Genomic DNA, 16962 nt, shown 5'->3' with positions numbered 1-16962 from the left:
TTACCAACCCCTTTGCTGCCGGTTCGCTTTCTCTTTCCATTAGAAAACATTGAGAATTCTTTAGCGGACAGGAAACTTCACATGTTCATAGGAGTAAAATGGGAAAAGATTATTCTTATTGCTTAGAGCTAGGGGGTAATTTAAGAGTAACTTGGTCAGGCCAAACAGTAAGAGAAAGTTGTAGTTGAAAGGGAAAGTATGTATTCATGATGAGGTTGCAAACGGGTTTCAGAGAGTGGATCTCTTTCCCTGCTTCAGCCCATCTCTGCACCACTGCCGAAGAGATAGCTCAATCTACTCTACAGTTGCATCAATATCGGTATCTGAAATTTTTAAAAGCGGTGCTGCTATCTAGAAATTTAGTGAGATTAAACAGAAATTTATTTAAAGTCAAAGTACACAATTTGTCTTAAAATATTGCATGAAACATACATATATTTTAAAAAGCAAGATTATTCTTGCTAATACTTTAAGTTTGAAGATCAGTTGATTAATGAGTTCAAATGAAATAAAACTAATTTATTTCAATTTAAAACAAAGAGTTGAAGATCTCCAGTTTAGCCTCAGTTAGGGTTTGACAGTGTGAAAAGCACATTCACACTGACAAACATTAATCAAATTATAATTTACCATTCAATGGTATCATATAAATGCTTGGGAAGAGCTTCTGAGGTAAGTCAGTGTAGGACAAAATAGCACTTGTCTAGTTGAAATTTATGCTAGCAAAGTAACAAGAGCCAAACAATAATTGACATGGAAAAGAGACTAGCCAACATTCACTGTACAGCATCTGAGGTGCCAATATATGTCATCATAAATGTCATGGTATGAGCACAAGCCAATAAACAGCTGAAAATAGTGGAACGCTCTTGGAAACAATGTTATGGAGACCTTGATTCCAGTGCTAGTCCCAGCTCTTGCTAGCTATAGGAATTTTGGCAGTTCACTTAACTTTTGACTCTGAGTTTTCTCAACTGCATGTAAATGTGATGACACCTTCTTCTGTGTATCCACAGTGTGTGAAAATCAAATCAGTTATGAGAAAGTGATTTGTAAACCTCAAAGCTGTATGCAAATGAAAGCTAGTATGATAAGGATGTTAAAGATATTTCTTTAATGGTGATCCTTGGTTTGGTTAAATTCATTCAATTGGAAAGCAAAATAATGACTCCCTTATTATTTTTTACCAAAGGGAAAGGAGGCTTTAAAATATCTATAAAGGAGGTGAAAGTAGTTCTCAAAAGAACTAGACAATATTTAAAGAAAAAGGATATAACATAAATGAAAATTTAGCAGCTACAGAATCATTAAGTGTGTATCACTTGATGAAAATAAAGAAGCAAGAAGGGAATTGAAAGAGAAAAGAGGTGAGATATTGCATGTTGTAAGTAAAATGCTTGGTGCCGCAAAGTGAAAATAGCATTCCAGCCAAAGTTTTCTCAGCAAGGCAATTTATTTCTATAGAAGGGTGTGTCTAGTGGATGGAACAATGGCAAGAACACACTGGACAAGGGAGAGAAACAGGGTCTTATCCCTAATGCAGCTAGTCCCTACTGCTGTGTCTTCCCCCTATTGGCTAGGGTTGGACTGCACAGTCTAAGCTGCTTCTGATTGACTGTTTTAGAGAGAGCAGGTGTATGAGCCAGAGTGGTGGAGTGAGTTGTAGGATGACTAAGGACAGAGCAGGTGACAGAGTCTAGGAGGGGGTTGTTTACTGAAATAGGGACAAGAAGATGTAAAGAACGAGGAAGTTATACTTTAAAATGGAAAACAAAGAACAGGGAAGCTGAACATACTGACATATTGGTTCTTTGAAGAACTCAGAACTCATGGTACTTAATGATTTTCCCCTCTTGAATTTTAAAGGAAGTTAACAACCTAAACCTTTAAAGAGGAATTTATTGCATCCTACATCCAGAATGCCTATTCCAATAGGGTAAGCTTGGTCTTGGTACAGAAAATTATAGGGAATCAAATTAATTGTGAGATGATTGAATTAAAATGATGTAGTGAAAGTTATTACACTGGATGAAGATCTGGGACAGGAACTCAAACTGTGCATATTACTAACATGGTATAGAGTTTTGGTAAAGTCATTAATGACTTTGGTTCTTGGTTTCCTATTTTGTAATATTCAATGAATAGATAAAATGATATCTAAGGGCCTTTTTCACCCCTAAAGTGCTTCATATATATGAATACATATGGTGGAAGATACATAAACTGTAAGTACACACATAAATACATATATACAACAAACATAGGATATATAAAGTTGACCCTTGAACAACGCACAGATTAGAGGTACTGACCCACATGCACAGTAGAAAATTTATGTATAACTTTTGACACTCTCAAAACTTAACTACTAATAGCCAACTATTGATCAGAAGCTTTACAGATAATATGGACAGTCAATTAATACATATTTGTATGTTATACATATTATATACTATATTCTTATAATTAAGTAAGCTAGAGACAAGGAAATGACATTTGGAAAATTATGAGGAAGAGACAATATATGTGCTATTCATTAAATGGAACTGGATCATCATAAAGGTCTTTATCTTCATTGTCTTCAGATTGAATAGGCTGAGGAGGAAGAGGAAGGTAGATAAGGGGTTGGTTTTGTTGTCTAAGTAGTGGCAAAGGTGGAAGATAATCTGCATATATGCGGAACCGCCCAGTTCAAACCATGTTGTTTAAGAACCAACTGTACACATGTGTATACATATAATATATACACATATAATATTACTTATCATACATTATATGTAATGTTTTATGTGTATATATGCTTTTTTAAGTAAATTCACAACAGAGAGTTATTGAGGACCTAAAATATGTAGTCACTGTGGTAGAGGCTGATTGGGATATTGCCATCCCTGCTCTTGAGAAACTCACAATTAACTTGTTAAAAAAATTATTATTCAACTGATTATCAGCTTTAGGAGAAACTCACAATTAAACAACACTATAAATACACAATTACAACATGGCATACCATACACATGAATAGAACATTAGAAGAGCAGAGAGGTTATTTGGCTGATAAAGGAAGTGTGAAGGGTTTCAAAGAGAATTTAATAAATGATCTGGGTCTTGAAAGATGAGTTGGATTTTGACTGAGGAAGGAGTAGAATGTCATTCTAAGCAGAGACAAGAAAGAAAATAAAAATGAAAAGGCACAACAGCATTCCTAGATCTTGAAATTCCCAGTAGTACCCTGCAGGTTAAGCCCAGGATGTTGGATAGCAATGAAAAGATTTCATGCCAATCTGGTGAGTTAGGACCAGATTATCAATAAACTTTCAAACTATGGTAAGATATTGGAGTTTAAGCAGGTGGTAGCCTCTGGAAACTTCAAGCAGAAGAGTGATATTTTGTTTGTCTAGAATGAAGAGAGATGAGTTTAGAAGCTAGAAGGCCAGTGGCATCAGGGACTGACTGAGAGACAAAGGGGGACAGACCTACAACCATAAAAGTTATAAAGAAAAGTGAGTAGAAGAGGGCTTGAGGTCACATTGAAGAAGTGTTAGCTTCAGTTTAGGGTGCAGGAGATACAGTGCCTTCCAAGGAAAGTAGGAACTTTCCTTGGAACTAAGATCATCAAAGTTTCCATCATGCTTGTAGCCAGTAATGGAGATACAGGGTATGAAAAAAGAAGAACAGATTTCTTAGTGTAGTGAAAAAGAATATCAATTTAATTCAAATATACTGAGCTTGAGGTAGCAATGATATATTCAGATTAATATATCTCATGGGAAAATTAGTGCATGGATGATTCAGTTTAGGAGAAGGAGTTAAGCTGAAGGTGTAATCATCCAACATAATAAACATGTATTTCAAGGTATGGGAGTGGGCAGGATTGTTAAAGGAAGAAAAATATTGAAAAGAAAAGCCAGGATATTTCACAGAGAATATTGTGATATAAAGGGACATAGTGTGGAGAAAAACTAGAGAAACAGGCTAAGAAAGTATGATCAGAAAAGGTACAGGGCAAATGACAGTTTATACTAGATGAAGAAGGTTTTCTATAAAGGAGTTTGTGGCAAAAAAAAATATTTTAAAAATTTAGAAAGACTAGGATAGGGATTCTAAAATATTTTAGAAAATATCAAGTTTGAGGACTTGGTAAGGTAATTCAGTGTTTTGGGAAAGGACATTTTAGGTATGGAGGTAGAGATAAAAAATTGATTGAATAAAAACCAAGATGGTAGAAAAGATATAGTATCAATAAAGTTGAATAACTAAGTGGTATGTAAGTCTCTTTAGTATGATGTTGTTTTATAAGGGAGTAAAGCCCAGAAGTTTAGATACTAAAAATATTTATTAAAATATAAAAGTTGGTTGGACATGGTGGCTCATACCTGTAATCCCACAACTTTTTAAGAGGCCAAGGTGGAAGGATTGCTTGAACTTTGGAGTTCAATATTTTAGTCAATTAGGATTGCACCATTGTACTCCAGCCTGGGCAACAGAGCAAGATGTTGTGGTTAAAAATTAATTAAGTAAATAAAATATAAAAGTTAAAATTTTCAACATTTTTGTATCACAGTCATTTCAAAGATACTTATCTTTTGTGAATAATTGGAAAACATATTTCATACACACAAGAGACATAGCATTTATATTACTGAAAGATGAATAACTACTGTTATTAACAAGTGTTAATTATGTTTACACTTTTTATTATTTTAGCATATGAGATTGTTTCTATAATAATTATGGTTAGTTATATTCACTTGGAAATTCCAAGTTAAGAGTATCAATGAATTGAGCAAAATGCCAGACTTAGCATTAATCAGACAAAAAATGTTGAACACATAAACTTTTATCAACTTCTGTCATAGATATATTTTCAAAATATCTTAATGAAGTAATTGATTTTGTTTTTATAATGATGAAGTTACATTGAAATTCAAGAAACATGTACATCATAGCCATATTTCAGAATTCAAGTAATAGGGTATTTACAGGTACGTGTTTTCTCTCAAGGAGAATACTCACATTAAACGCTTTTAAACTGGATTCATCTAATGCAGGACATTACTGTTATTGACAGTCACTGTGTCCTTTACACAGTAATTACATTAAAATTATGCCTTTGTTCTTAAATTTGAAATAAAAATAAAGTTACCCTTTCCTTTTGCATTTTGTACTTAGGATAACAGTACTTATTACTCTGCATATAAAATATTCTGCAATCTATATGGAAATTCTTCCAAACTTTATTTAATTCTACCAAACTTTAAGTGACAAAGGAGAGAGGGATATCATTCCAGGTAGTCATAATATGAGGTAGCATTATCCCAACACAAGTGTTTTGAATTTCAGTTCTTCTTACAATTTACTTTTATTCAGAATGTCACATTGTTTTCTGATTTTATGAATGAGTAGGATGGAATAGGATAGACAGAGCATGGGTGTCAATGTTAATTAATCTGGGGCAAGATGGATGGAAAATATTGTATTCATGTTACCTACAAAGTTATTTTATCTCTCTGAATCTTTTTCTTTCATCTCCAACATAGATTAATGGGATGCATCCTATAGGAGTTTTCTGAGGCTTAAATGTGCTAATGCATGTAATGTACTAGGAGAGTGCCTGATAAATATTAGAAGTTCAGTAGATGATAGTTTTTATTATTGCTATTATTCTGTCAAATGACACAATAGCTATTTGAGTTTATGACCTGGAACAAGCCCAATAATGTGCATTAGCCTTCTCTTAAGCATCTCTTTTATTTCCCAGTAAATGCACTAGGAATTACAAATTGATACACTTAATCAGACTGGTAGATACTCCAAGTTATAAGGGAGACGTCATTACAGAATGAAAAGAACACGGACTTTGAGATCAGACAATCCACTGTTTAAATCTTACCTCCACCTGACTGGTTAAGTTAGATCAATTCTCTGGCTTTGTTTTTCATCTTAGATTGATGACACAAGTTCTGAAGTAAGAAGGCATTTATGAAGTTTTTCAACAGGTAGTAAATAGAAAGTATGTACTACCATGACCTAAATGCAGCAGACATTCAAAAAGCGATAGTTCTCTTACTATTCTTTACCAGTTATTCCCCTAAAAATGACATAACTTGAAGAAATTTTACTGGTCTAACATACTTACCTGTTTTCTCCAACCAAAGGACAGCATGAAAGACAAATAAAGCAAGTATAGAAAAAGAAAATTTTTATTATAGACATTTTTTTATTAGTTTGGCACTTATATGTAGACAGCATTTACCAAATACTATAAAAATGTTTTGAGCACCAAATTTAGGGTTAATTATGTAAATAGAACATATACTTCTTCTATTATTGTGTCTCAGGGGACTTCTCAAGAATCTGATATTTTACATTCTAGAAATTAACATTGTCACCTATCACTTCCAAATTAAATGCTGTCACAGTATAATTATTTGTATTTTATACATTGTTTTGTTTTTACTTGGTAAGTGGTCATTTAAATAAATTTTAAAAACCACTACAGTGTATGTCTTGTCTTTTTTTTCTTTTGTAGTGTATGTAGCACCATCAGTGCTCAGAATTCATTAAAAGTATATAGGTTGCTTAGACCAAAAAGTCAAATTCTCAGGGAGTTTTAAGAGGCTTTATAACCAACAGTGATTTGTTAACTATACTAAAGCTGCTGTCAAAGGAATAGCTGAACAATTAGGATCCACTAACCAAATGGCCGAAGGGAATAGAACAGCCCTAGATATATTAGATAATTATACTTCTCATTAGATGTTGTGTCAGCATGCATCCAAGGACTCATGCAGAGGCTAGTAGACACAACTCTTACTAAAATATCCCAACTCCTCCTCCACCCTATTTAAATAGATTACTTTTAGAAGAACAAACAGAACAACTAACCCAGGATATGTTAAGGAAGTTTGAAGAGAAAACTGTAAAAATTCAAGATGGGGGATTGTTATAGTGAACCTCAAGTTTCTCTTCAAAGAATCAGTATGTCAGTATGTTCAGCTCTCTTGTTCTTTAATTCTCTACTTTAAGGTTTAATTTCCTTGTAATTCCAGTAAACAATCTTCTCCACTGGTTCTAATCAGTAGTTCACATCTGCTCCCCCTCCCCCAGCTCCATCCTGACTCATCCTGGTCACCTGATCATTCCTGGCTACCTGCTCTGACATGCCCATAACAGTCCTTTCTGCCAAAACACCCACCCTGCCCCTCCAGCTCGGACTCCTGCTCTTTTTAAAATAGCCAATCAGGATTAGTCTAGCTTGTGCAGTCTAACCCTAGCCAATAAGGGATGACGCAGCAGTAGGGACCACCCATGTCAGGCACAAATACCGCTTCCCTGCTTGTCCAACCATGCAGCGGCCATCACTGCTCTGTCCGTGTACCCCACACCCCTATAAAAGTAAAATGCCTTGCTGAGAGAAAAAAAAGATGCTTTACCATTTCAATGGAACTGGGGTAACTTAGGTCACTCCTTCTGAAAATTATACATAACTATCTGGCTTGTAAAATGATGGCAGCCCCCAATCATAGCTGAGATGAAGAGTACAATAGGATGGCACATAATCCAGATTTTCTTCTGCCCATTATTACTGCATAGAGGACTGGCCTGATGGTGGGGGGAAGAGATTCTCACTAGGTTATTGGTGAAGTATGACTGTGGTTTGGGTCCTTTTAGGAGGAATAGAAGTTCCTTGACCTCTGATATGAGTTAGAATGAGAATAATGGATAGTGCAGTTTCTTTGTAAAAGTAGGTTTGGAAGTCCCTCAGTGTGGTGAATATATAGAACGGCCTCCCTTATAATTACTATAAAGGCTCACTACACTGGCCCTTAATGAAGGAAGCACTGAGGATATGGCACTTGAAAAAAATGTATCTTTCCTAATACAAGAGACAATGTAGACTGTGAGGTAGAAGTGCCAATGAACCATAAGGTCTATTTTTTTTTTAATCAGAACTTTACACTGATAGTTTAAAATGCATTCAAATGATGACAGCATTAAATGTTATCACAGTAGAATTTTTTTTTGTTTTTACTTCATAGGTGATTATTTAAATAAATTTTAAAAGCACTACTGTTTATATCTTTTTTGTTTTTTTTTTTAGTGTATATAGTACAATTAGTTCTCAGAATTCATTAGCTACTTGGATCAAAAAGTCAAATACTTGGGTGGTTCCCATGCATTTAGTTCCTATGTCCCCAAATGGTAAAAAGGTTTATATTAATGGGAAGTGATAAAATAATTAAAAGGATTTCCATATACCAATAATGGCCTAGCTGAGAAAGAAATCAATCCCATTTACAATAGCTTTTACAATAGCTACAAAAATAAAATAGTTACAAATAAATTTAACTAAAGACATGTATAATCTCTTCAAGGAAAATGACAAAACGGTGATGAAACAAATGCCAATGACACAAACAGATGGAAAAACATCCCATGCTCATGAATGAGAAGAACTAATATTGTATAATGACCATTCTTCTCAAAGAAATCTACAGATTCAATGCAATCTCTACCAAAATACCAATGCCATGCTTCACAGAATTACAAAAAAGAATCCTAAAATTCATATGGAGCCCAAAAAAAGAGCCCAAATAGACAAAGCAATCCTAAGCAAAAAGAAGAAACCTGGAAAAATCACATTACCCAATTTCAAATTACATTATAAGGCTATAGTAACCAAAACATAGTACTAGTATAAAAATAGATGCATAGATCAATGGAATAGAATGGATTACCCAGAAATAAGGTCACATATTTTAAACCAACTGATCTTTGACAAAGCTAACAGGAACATACATTGGGGAAAGAAATCTTTTAATTATGGCATGGGAAAATTGAATCGCAATAGGCAGAAGATTGAAACTAGACCGCTATCTCTCATTACATACAAAATCTGCCCAAGAGGGATTAAAGTCTTAAGCATAACATCCCAAACTATAAAAATACTAGATAAAACTATGGAAAAATCTTCTGGACATTGGTCTAGGGAATCAATATATGACTGAGACCTCAAAGTCACAGGTAACAAAAACTAAAGTAGACAAATGAAACTTAATTTAACTAAAAAACTTGTGCACAGGAAAATAAATAATCAACAGAGTAAACAGATAACTTGCAGAATGGGAGAAAGTATTTGCAAACTATTCATCCATCAGGGGACTAATATCTAGGGTATACTAGATATTAGAATATGCTCTTTATCAGATTGTACTGGAAGAACTTGAAAAACTCAATTTTTTAAAATCCCATTAAGAAGTGGGCAATGGACATGAACAGGCATTTTTCAAAAGAAGACATACAAATGGTCAACAAGTATATGGAAAAATGCTCAATATCCACTACACAATTAGTGGGAATGTAAATTAGTACAACCTCTATGGAAAACACTATGGAAATCTCTCAAACAGCTAAAAATAGAACGGCCATTCAATCCATCAATCCAACTGCTGGGTATCTACCCAAAGGAAGAAAAAAATGAATATATCAAAGAACACCTATACTCATGTTAATCATAGTACTGTTTACAATAGCAAATATATGGAATCAACCTAAGTGTCCATCAACAGAAGAATGGACAAAGAAAATGTGTGGTGTATATATACACAATATACTATTCTGCCATAAAAAGAATGAATTATGTGTTTTGGAGCAATATGGATGGAACTAGAGGTATTTAAGTGAAATCAGCTAGGCACAGAGAGTCAAATATGACATGTTCTGATTCATAAGTTGGTGCTAAAAATTTATACACATGAATGTAGAAAATGGAATAATAGACAATGGATATTTGGGAAGATTAGGAGGTGAGAGGAGGGTGGAGAATGAGAAATTACCTAATGGGTACAATGTGCGTTATTTGGTTGTTGGATATCCTAAGAATTCTGACTTGATCACTATGCAATCTATGCATGCAACAAAGTAGCACATGTACCCTATAAATCTGTATTAAAAATAGCATATTGGGAAAGGGTGAGGGAAACTTGGCAATACTTAGAGCAATGATACCAAAAAGTAACCTCACTGTTCTTTCTGATGCATAATTGGACCTAGCCACAAAGACGCCAGTACATCTTCTGGAAAAAAGTATTGAGCTAGTTGTTATTTTACATAGTTTAGTATGTGAAATCATAACCTTTGGGGTATTGTTTCTATTTTGTCCATATTATTATATCAAAGTTATGCTATGAGAAAAGAAATGAAATAAGGGCAGATGAAGAAAAAGCACCAATGTGTTCTCTTATATAAACAACAATTTTCAAATGACACATGCAGTTGGGTAATTTTGTAGGAGGTTCCAAGTCACAGGAGAAGTCAGAGAGAGATGGTCCACATAGAAGGAGTCACATTAGTGAATTCAGGAAAAGCTATGCAAAGACTGATACAGCTTGGAGAGAAAGTGAGATAATTTTAAGAGAGAAAAACAGCACAAAGAAAAGAGAAAACAAGCAAATTATCTGCATTCTTTTAAAATTATTATTATTTTTTCTTTTGAGGTGAACACTTCAAAGTTTATTCACATGCTTTGTTATCTCTTATAAGAATCAAAATTTCCCAAATTAAATGCTTTTAATATTACTACATATGTGTAAAAAAAAAAAGAAAAAAACGGCTTTTAAAATCAGAATGGGGAGAACAGACTGAAAATCATCAAATTAGTCCTCTTAAGAGCTCCAAATGAAGTGAAATTAAGAACAAAATTGCTGCTTGCTAATAGTAATTTGTTCCATTTTCCAGCACATATGGTGAGCTCGGTCTCAGCATAGCCCTTCAGAACTGTTTGCCCAGCATATAGTGACCATTTTTCACCATGTTAAATAACATCACTTGGGATCCTCAGGAGTGACATCACATGAACGCTTTACCAAATACCTAAAGCAAGGAACTGAGCAGGAGGCAGCCAAAAGCAAGAAAAGCCCAGAGAGACACAGGAGAATAGACGTTTTCCCCTGTACATTCAGAAAATGGACCTGGGAACGTGCTACAAGGCTGAGGGAAAGTACAAAGATGACCCCGTTGATCTCTGCCTTGATATTGAACGTGGTGAAAACATAAGGAGAGAGATGTTCAATGAAGTAAATCAGGAAAATTAATGGATTCCCAACACTCCAGCCACTTGAGGAAAAGGTCAGCAGAGAAAACTCATAAAAGATCAAAGAAGCCGAAGAAGGACCCGAGAGCCAGAGGCAGGTCCAGATCCTCCTCCTCTTCCTCCCAGTCATCTCACTCCTACGAAGCAGAAGAGAACTGAAGAGACGGAGGAAAGGGAGGAGAGCACCACGGCCTTTGACAAATCGAGACTGGGGACCAAAGACTTTCTAGGTCCAAGTGAAAGAGGAGGTGGCAGAGCTTGAGGAACCTTTCAATTTTGAGCCAGAGGAAGAGGCTGGGGCAGAGGCAACTGCCCTGGGAACAATAACAACAACAGCAACAACGCTTTTCAAAAAAAGAAATCGGTAATAGCAGTGGGACGCAGAGTACACACCCAAAAGCAAGACGTGGTACTTGCACGATGACCGTGAAGGTGAAGGCAGTGGCAGGCGGGTGAGCCAGGGCCCGGGCCGAGGAGCCTTTCCTCGGGGTTGGGGTGGTTCACGTTCCGGAAATCAAGTACCAGCCCCAAGTGGGCCCATGACAAGTTCAGTGAGGAGGAAGGGGAGATTGAAGTTGAGGCGAGTGGGACAGAGAACCGAGAGGAGGACAATTTACAGCCTGCAATCGAGTAGGGGCCAGCTCTTGACGGGATTCCTTGCCCAGAGGAGAGAGGCGCTGGGAAGATGGCTGGCGAGGAGCTACACGGAGGAACCTCAAGAAGATTGTGAAAATCCTACCCCCTCCCCTCACCAGCCATGCAGATTTTACCACCGCGGAAGGCATCCGTGGCGTTGCCTCCCACTGGACAGAGGAGGCTGGCCATGGAGCCAGGGGTCAGGCCCAGCTCTTGAGCAGAACAAAACGCATTGGGCTTTAGCTGCTTCTCTCATTGGTTGCTGATATGTGGGGTGGGGGCAGGAGTAGGGTGGGAGAGCAATGCTTGGATTAAAATTATTTTTAATGACTATTTTTTGAGCAGTGTTAGATTTACAGAAAATTAAGCAGAAAGTACAGAGTTGCCTCAGGTTCTCATTCTCCCACTATTTTCCTCTATTATTAGAATCTTGCACTAGTTTGGTACATTTGTTATGTTATGTTGAACCAATATTGATGCATTATTATTAACCAAAGTCCATGGTTTACATTAGGGTTTACTCTTTGCATTGTACATTCTATGAGTTTTTAACAGATATGCAGAGATATTTATCCGCCATTATCGTATTATACAGAATAGTTTTGCTACCCTGAAAATTGCCTGTGCTCCTTCTATTTTTCCGTCTCCTCCCAAATCCCTAGCAACGACATGTCTTTTAACTGTCTCCATCTTTGTGCTTTTTGGAGAATGTTATATAGTTGGAATCATACCATATGTAGCCTTTTCAGTTGGGCATCTTTCACTAGCAATAGTGTTTAAGCTTTCTACATGTCTTTTCATGGCTTGACAGCTCATTTCTTCTGAGTGCTGAACAATATTCCATCCTTTGGCTATACTACGGTTTGTTTATTCACTTACCTATTTAAAGGCATTTTGGTTGCTTCCAAGTTTGGGCAGTTATGAATATTCATGTGCATATTTTTGTGTGGATGTAAGTTTTTAGTTCATTTGCGTAAATACCAAAGAGCATGTTGCTGGATCATATGGCAAGAATATATTTAGTTTTATAAGAAACTGCCAAACTGCCTTCCAAAGTGGCTGTACCATTTTGTATTTCCACCAGCAGTGAATGAGAGTTCCTGTTGGTCTACTCCTCACCAACTTCTGGTGTTTCAGTGTTTTTCATTTTAGCCATTCTCATGGATGCATGTCTTCTTTCAACTTGTAGTTCCCTAACGACGTGATGTTTCATCTGCTTGTCATCTTTTCATCTACTTCTCATCTGCAGATATTCTTTGGTGGTAGATCTGCCTGCTGTTAATAATATGATTGATAGTAGCAAGAGTAGGTAGCTAACTCTTAGGGACAGAGTTCAAAGACTCCATCCAGACTGTGCTGCACATATTCCACTTTTTATTGCTCTGATAGAATGACACATACTAGTGATAATTATTCAATAATGAAAAAAAAACCACATGGCAATTAAGTAAGGAATAAATGTAGATGGGATGGTCCTACGCTTTGTTTCCCCTTGAGAGGAATACCTTGGGAGTGATGAGTGATATATTGAAGTAGAAGGAAATAGGCAAATATAATAAAGATTAATTTAAGCCTGCAAGCTGGTGAGATTTTCAAGTGTAATACATACTTCCTGTATCTCTAACTGACTCTTGTATGGTTACTAAATTACGTAGCTGCATGTCTACTTTTCCTTGCTTTGCACTGAGGAAGCCATGGTCTGGGAAAAAGTGGGAGATGTAGCATTTTCCTGAGCTTCTGGGAAACAGTGAAGATCCACTGTGACAGAGCCCTAGTAAGTTGACCTGGAAACCAAGTTATCAAGTTGTCAAGATCTTCCCATTGACACAAATTGTTGATCGCCCTCAGGAAGGAGATAGGTAAACAATGACCCAGAAGTGGACACTTGGTGTGCGCAAGGCTAGAAATATAGTACAGTCTTAACAGAGCTAACTTAGAGTGATACGGCTTGATGGAAAATGAAGTTTCCCAAGAAATGTATTGGACACAGACATTGATTATGTAGCTGAAATAATTTAACTTATGGTACATGGCCAATACTGGGCTTTCTAATTGTTCTGTGCAGTCTGTATAAAATGTTTTCCCTTGGGCTGCAATAGCACTAGCAATAACAGGACATTCTGAGTATTGTAGATGGATGTGTTTGGAGGTATGTTTTCTATTGTGCCTGAGAAAAAGTGGTATCAGAACACAAATAGTGACTATTTGATTTGCACTGTTTAAAAGTTATTTTTGTTTTCTCCACCAAAATTAGAGTGTGACTACAAATGTTATGGAGTTCCACTGTATCCAGGTACTTCCAGATTAGTTGCAAAGAATTGAATGCACAGGTTGGGATGAAAGAAGAACCTAATCACTAACTAGTTAAATAAATATATGTTTGTGTGCATTTGCCTCTGTGTGTGTGTGTGTAGTCAATAAAAAGATGTTTAAGAACAACTTCTGAGCCAGAAGTACATGAATTTTGACCTAATGTGGTTATTTATTGGGAATATAATTTTGAATCTCTCTGTCTTTTATTTCATAGCTATACCATGTGGTATGATATTAGTAACTTGCTCTACAGAGTATTTTAAAGATAGCTTGAGATAATCCTACAGTGTACTTAGATGGTACCTGGCACAAGTCAGTGCTTAGTAAATGTTATCCCTTATTTGGCTATAATCCTGATATGAACTGCTAAGGTCTCCTCACTGATACAGAATTTGTCTCCTGAATTTGTCTTCCTCCTTTCCTTTTTTACTTTGATTCCTATCTCTTCTTGGATCTGCATATGAATGTCAGGCTTCTCTGTATCTGAAATTGCTCTGTTCTCTACCTGTGGTCAGAGTCAACAGTGTAATTATAAAGCTCAGCCTTACTGTAAGATTGTTCAAGGTATGTTTTTTAAATGCAGAGACATTCTGCCTCAGTGTTTTAATTTTACTTGTGATTGTACATATCTTAGCCATGAAGGCAATGCTGGAGGCTTGACTCTTTAAGTGAGATTGTGAGTTCCAAAGTTTATTTCCTTGGAAAACCCAAGATTATTCTTGGCAAGACATTCCCCCCGTGTTGCTGTGCGTGAAAGGACATTGGAAGTGTATGATGAATGATGAGACCTCCTTTCCTAAATACTCCTCTTCTAAAATGCATTAATGCATTGTATGTCTGTGTGTGTGTGTCTGATGTATATGAATATCCTATTTTCACTCTTCAATATATGTGATTGAAAATCTTCTGAAGGAAATGAAAATGTCTCCCAGCTTGAAGGAGAGACAACTCTATTCCACTGTTTCATGTCCATTACAACCCATTAATTTGTATATTATCTAAAATTTATGTACCACTTGTAAACTTGTGACAGAATCACAATTATAATTTGATGCACCATTATAAGCATAATCACACATGTATACATGCCTGCATATCTAGATGCATGAATATATATACAGGCACATGCAGATAATACAATAATACATGAATAAATTCACACACAGGACTTCGTAATTTACCTGATATAATAAAACTTATACCTCCTGAAATATGTTTTTATGTGGTATTATAGCAGTGACTTTTTAAAATGTATGCAATTGTAAACATTTTTACTAAAATATTAATCATAGAAAATTTATGGTATCTTACAAAGTTTTGTGCCATCATCAATAACCCACTCCTAAAAGCTATTGTACAAGTCCTTGTTTTACTTTCCACTAACTTATAGCTTTTATTTTAAGACCTTTTTTTATGTCTAGCCGTCTTCCTGTGTTTACCACTCTGGTGCCTGTACAGTGTTTTCAAACTGCAATGCTAGCACAAATTACCAAGAAGTGATTTTCTTCTAATAGTACCCACCTGCCAGCAAATCCATGGATAGTATTTCTCTAAAACATTACTTGTAAATAATTTCCATTGATTATGGCATCATTAAGACAAGAATGGTAACAGACCCAGTTGGAATAATGTAGATTACACGTATCTATATAAAAACATATATCACATTGTACAACTGTTTCAGGGGACTCCATTCACAGTCTGAATTAGATGACCATTTTTTTCCTCAGTGTGTGTTAATAAAAATCAGCTGAGGAAAATTGGCAGGCACTTAGTACCTATTTTGTGGCAAGGTCTGTGTCAGGTGCAGGGGAACAAGCATGACTAGCACATAAGGTCTTCAGGGAGTTCTCTATCATGTGTAAATAACTTATTTGAGGCTAGTGAACTTAGTACAAAAATAGAAACACATATGGATGTAAAATGGAGGAGGGAGTAATTCTTTTGCAAAAGACACAGGAAAGGAAAACTTTCATAAGACTGAAGTTTGAAAGATAAACAGAAAGACTATAGACGGAATTCCAGGCAGAGAAGGCACAGTTGTGTAGAAATTAAATGACATGTTTCCAGGGATAGAACGAAGTTTGGAGTCATAAAAAGTAGGGAATAATTTGGGGTGGGAAGAAAGGTGGGTATCAGTTTGGAGAAGAAGGGAATGGATGGATGACAGTATCTTTCCATAATAATATGAAGCTTATTTGCTGATTTCTGATTCATAGAATCTAGGAGGTCAGGTCTATTTGGATTTATAAAATATTGCAAGGAATGAAAGATCATATTTGTAAATGTTAAGCCAGATGTGAATATATGAGTTTTATGTGAGTGTTCATTGAAATGAACCATTATAATTCACCTTGCAAACTTTCCAAGAGAAATACTATCTTAGGTAGTGCTAATTAAATGCAGTAATTTCAACAGTGTTGCATCCTTTCAGGTGTATTAATAAGAATGGTATAATATTTTATTTTTTCCTTTGCAGCTTTGACTAAAGTAATATTAAAATAAGTAAAGCTTTATATATGTACTATTTCCCAGGTGAGTTCTGTGAAAGGGAATACACATGAGGGAAGCAGTTGATGTATAATATAAAGGCTGGCTGTACTTAACTATTCTCTGTTGTAGTCTTGGTTAAGAGAAGCAACACCACTCCCTTAGGCTGCTGCTGATCCATCACTTGCAATCAGGTAGAGATAAGATTCAACTTAAAAAAAAAATCTTATTAAGGACTGTACTGTTGGCTGAATGCAACATCTAATGGGCCAAAATTGGATTATAGGGCATTGATTGCCAACCTTTGCCTTTGACAGTTGTATCAGGTCTTCAAAAACATGTAGCTTAAAAATGGAGGGTGGAAAATATATTTTAAAGATTGGGTTTTTTGTTTTTTTTTTTTTTTTGGGATGGAGTCTTGCTCTGTGGCC

At 35.8% G+C, this 16962-nt stretch overlaps 1 protein-coding gene across 1 annotated transcript in view; it reads left to right on the top strand.

Annotated features, from left to right (window-relative positions):
• The window catches only part of THSD7A (thrombospondin type 1 domain containing 7A), a 493191-nt gene that overhangs the window by 1405 nt on the left and 474824 nt on the right, over positions 1-16962 (top strand). The gene's annotated exons all lie outside the window — the stretch shown is intronic.

Source organism: Cebus imitator, unplaced genomic scaffold, assembly GCF_001604975.1.
Source record: "Cebus imitator isolate Cc_AM_T3 unplaced genomic scaffold, Cebus_imitator-1.0 Scaffold37, whole genome shotgun sequence".
Taxonomy (NCBI): domain Eukaryota; kingdom Metazoa; phylum Chordata; class Mammalia; order Primates; family Cebidae; genus Cebus; species Cebus imitator.
The sequence above is the reverse complement of the archived record's forward strand: the minus strand, read 5'-3'. Positions and strand labels throughout refer to the sequence as shown.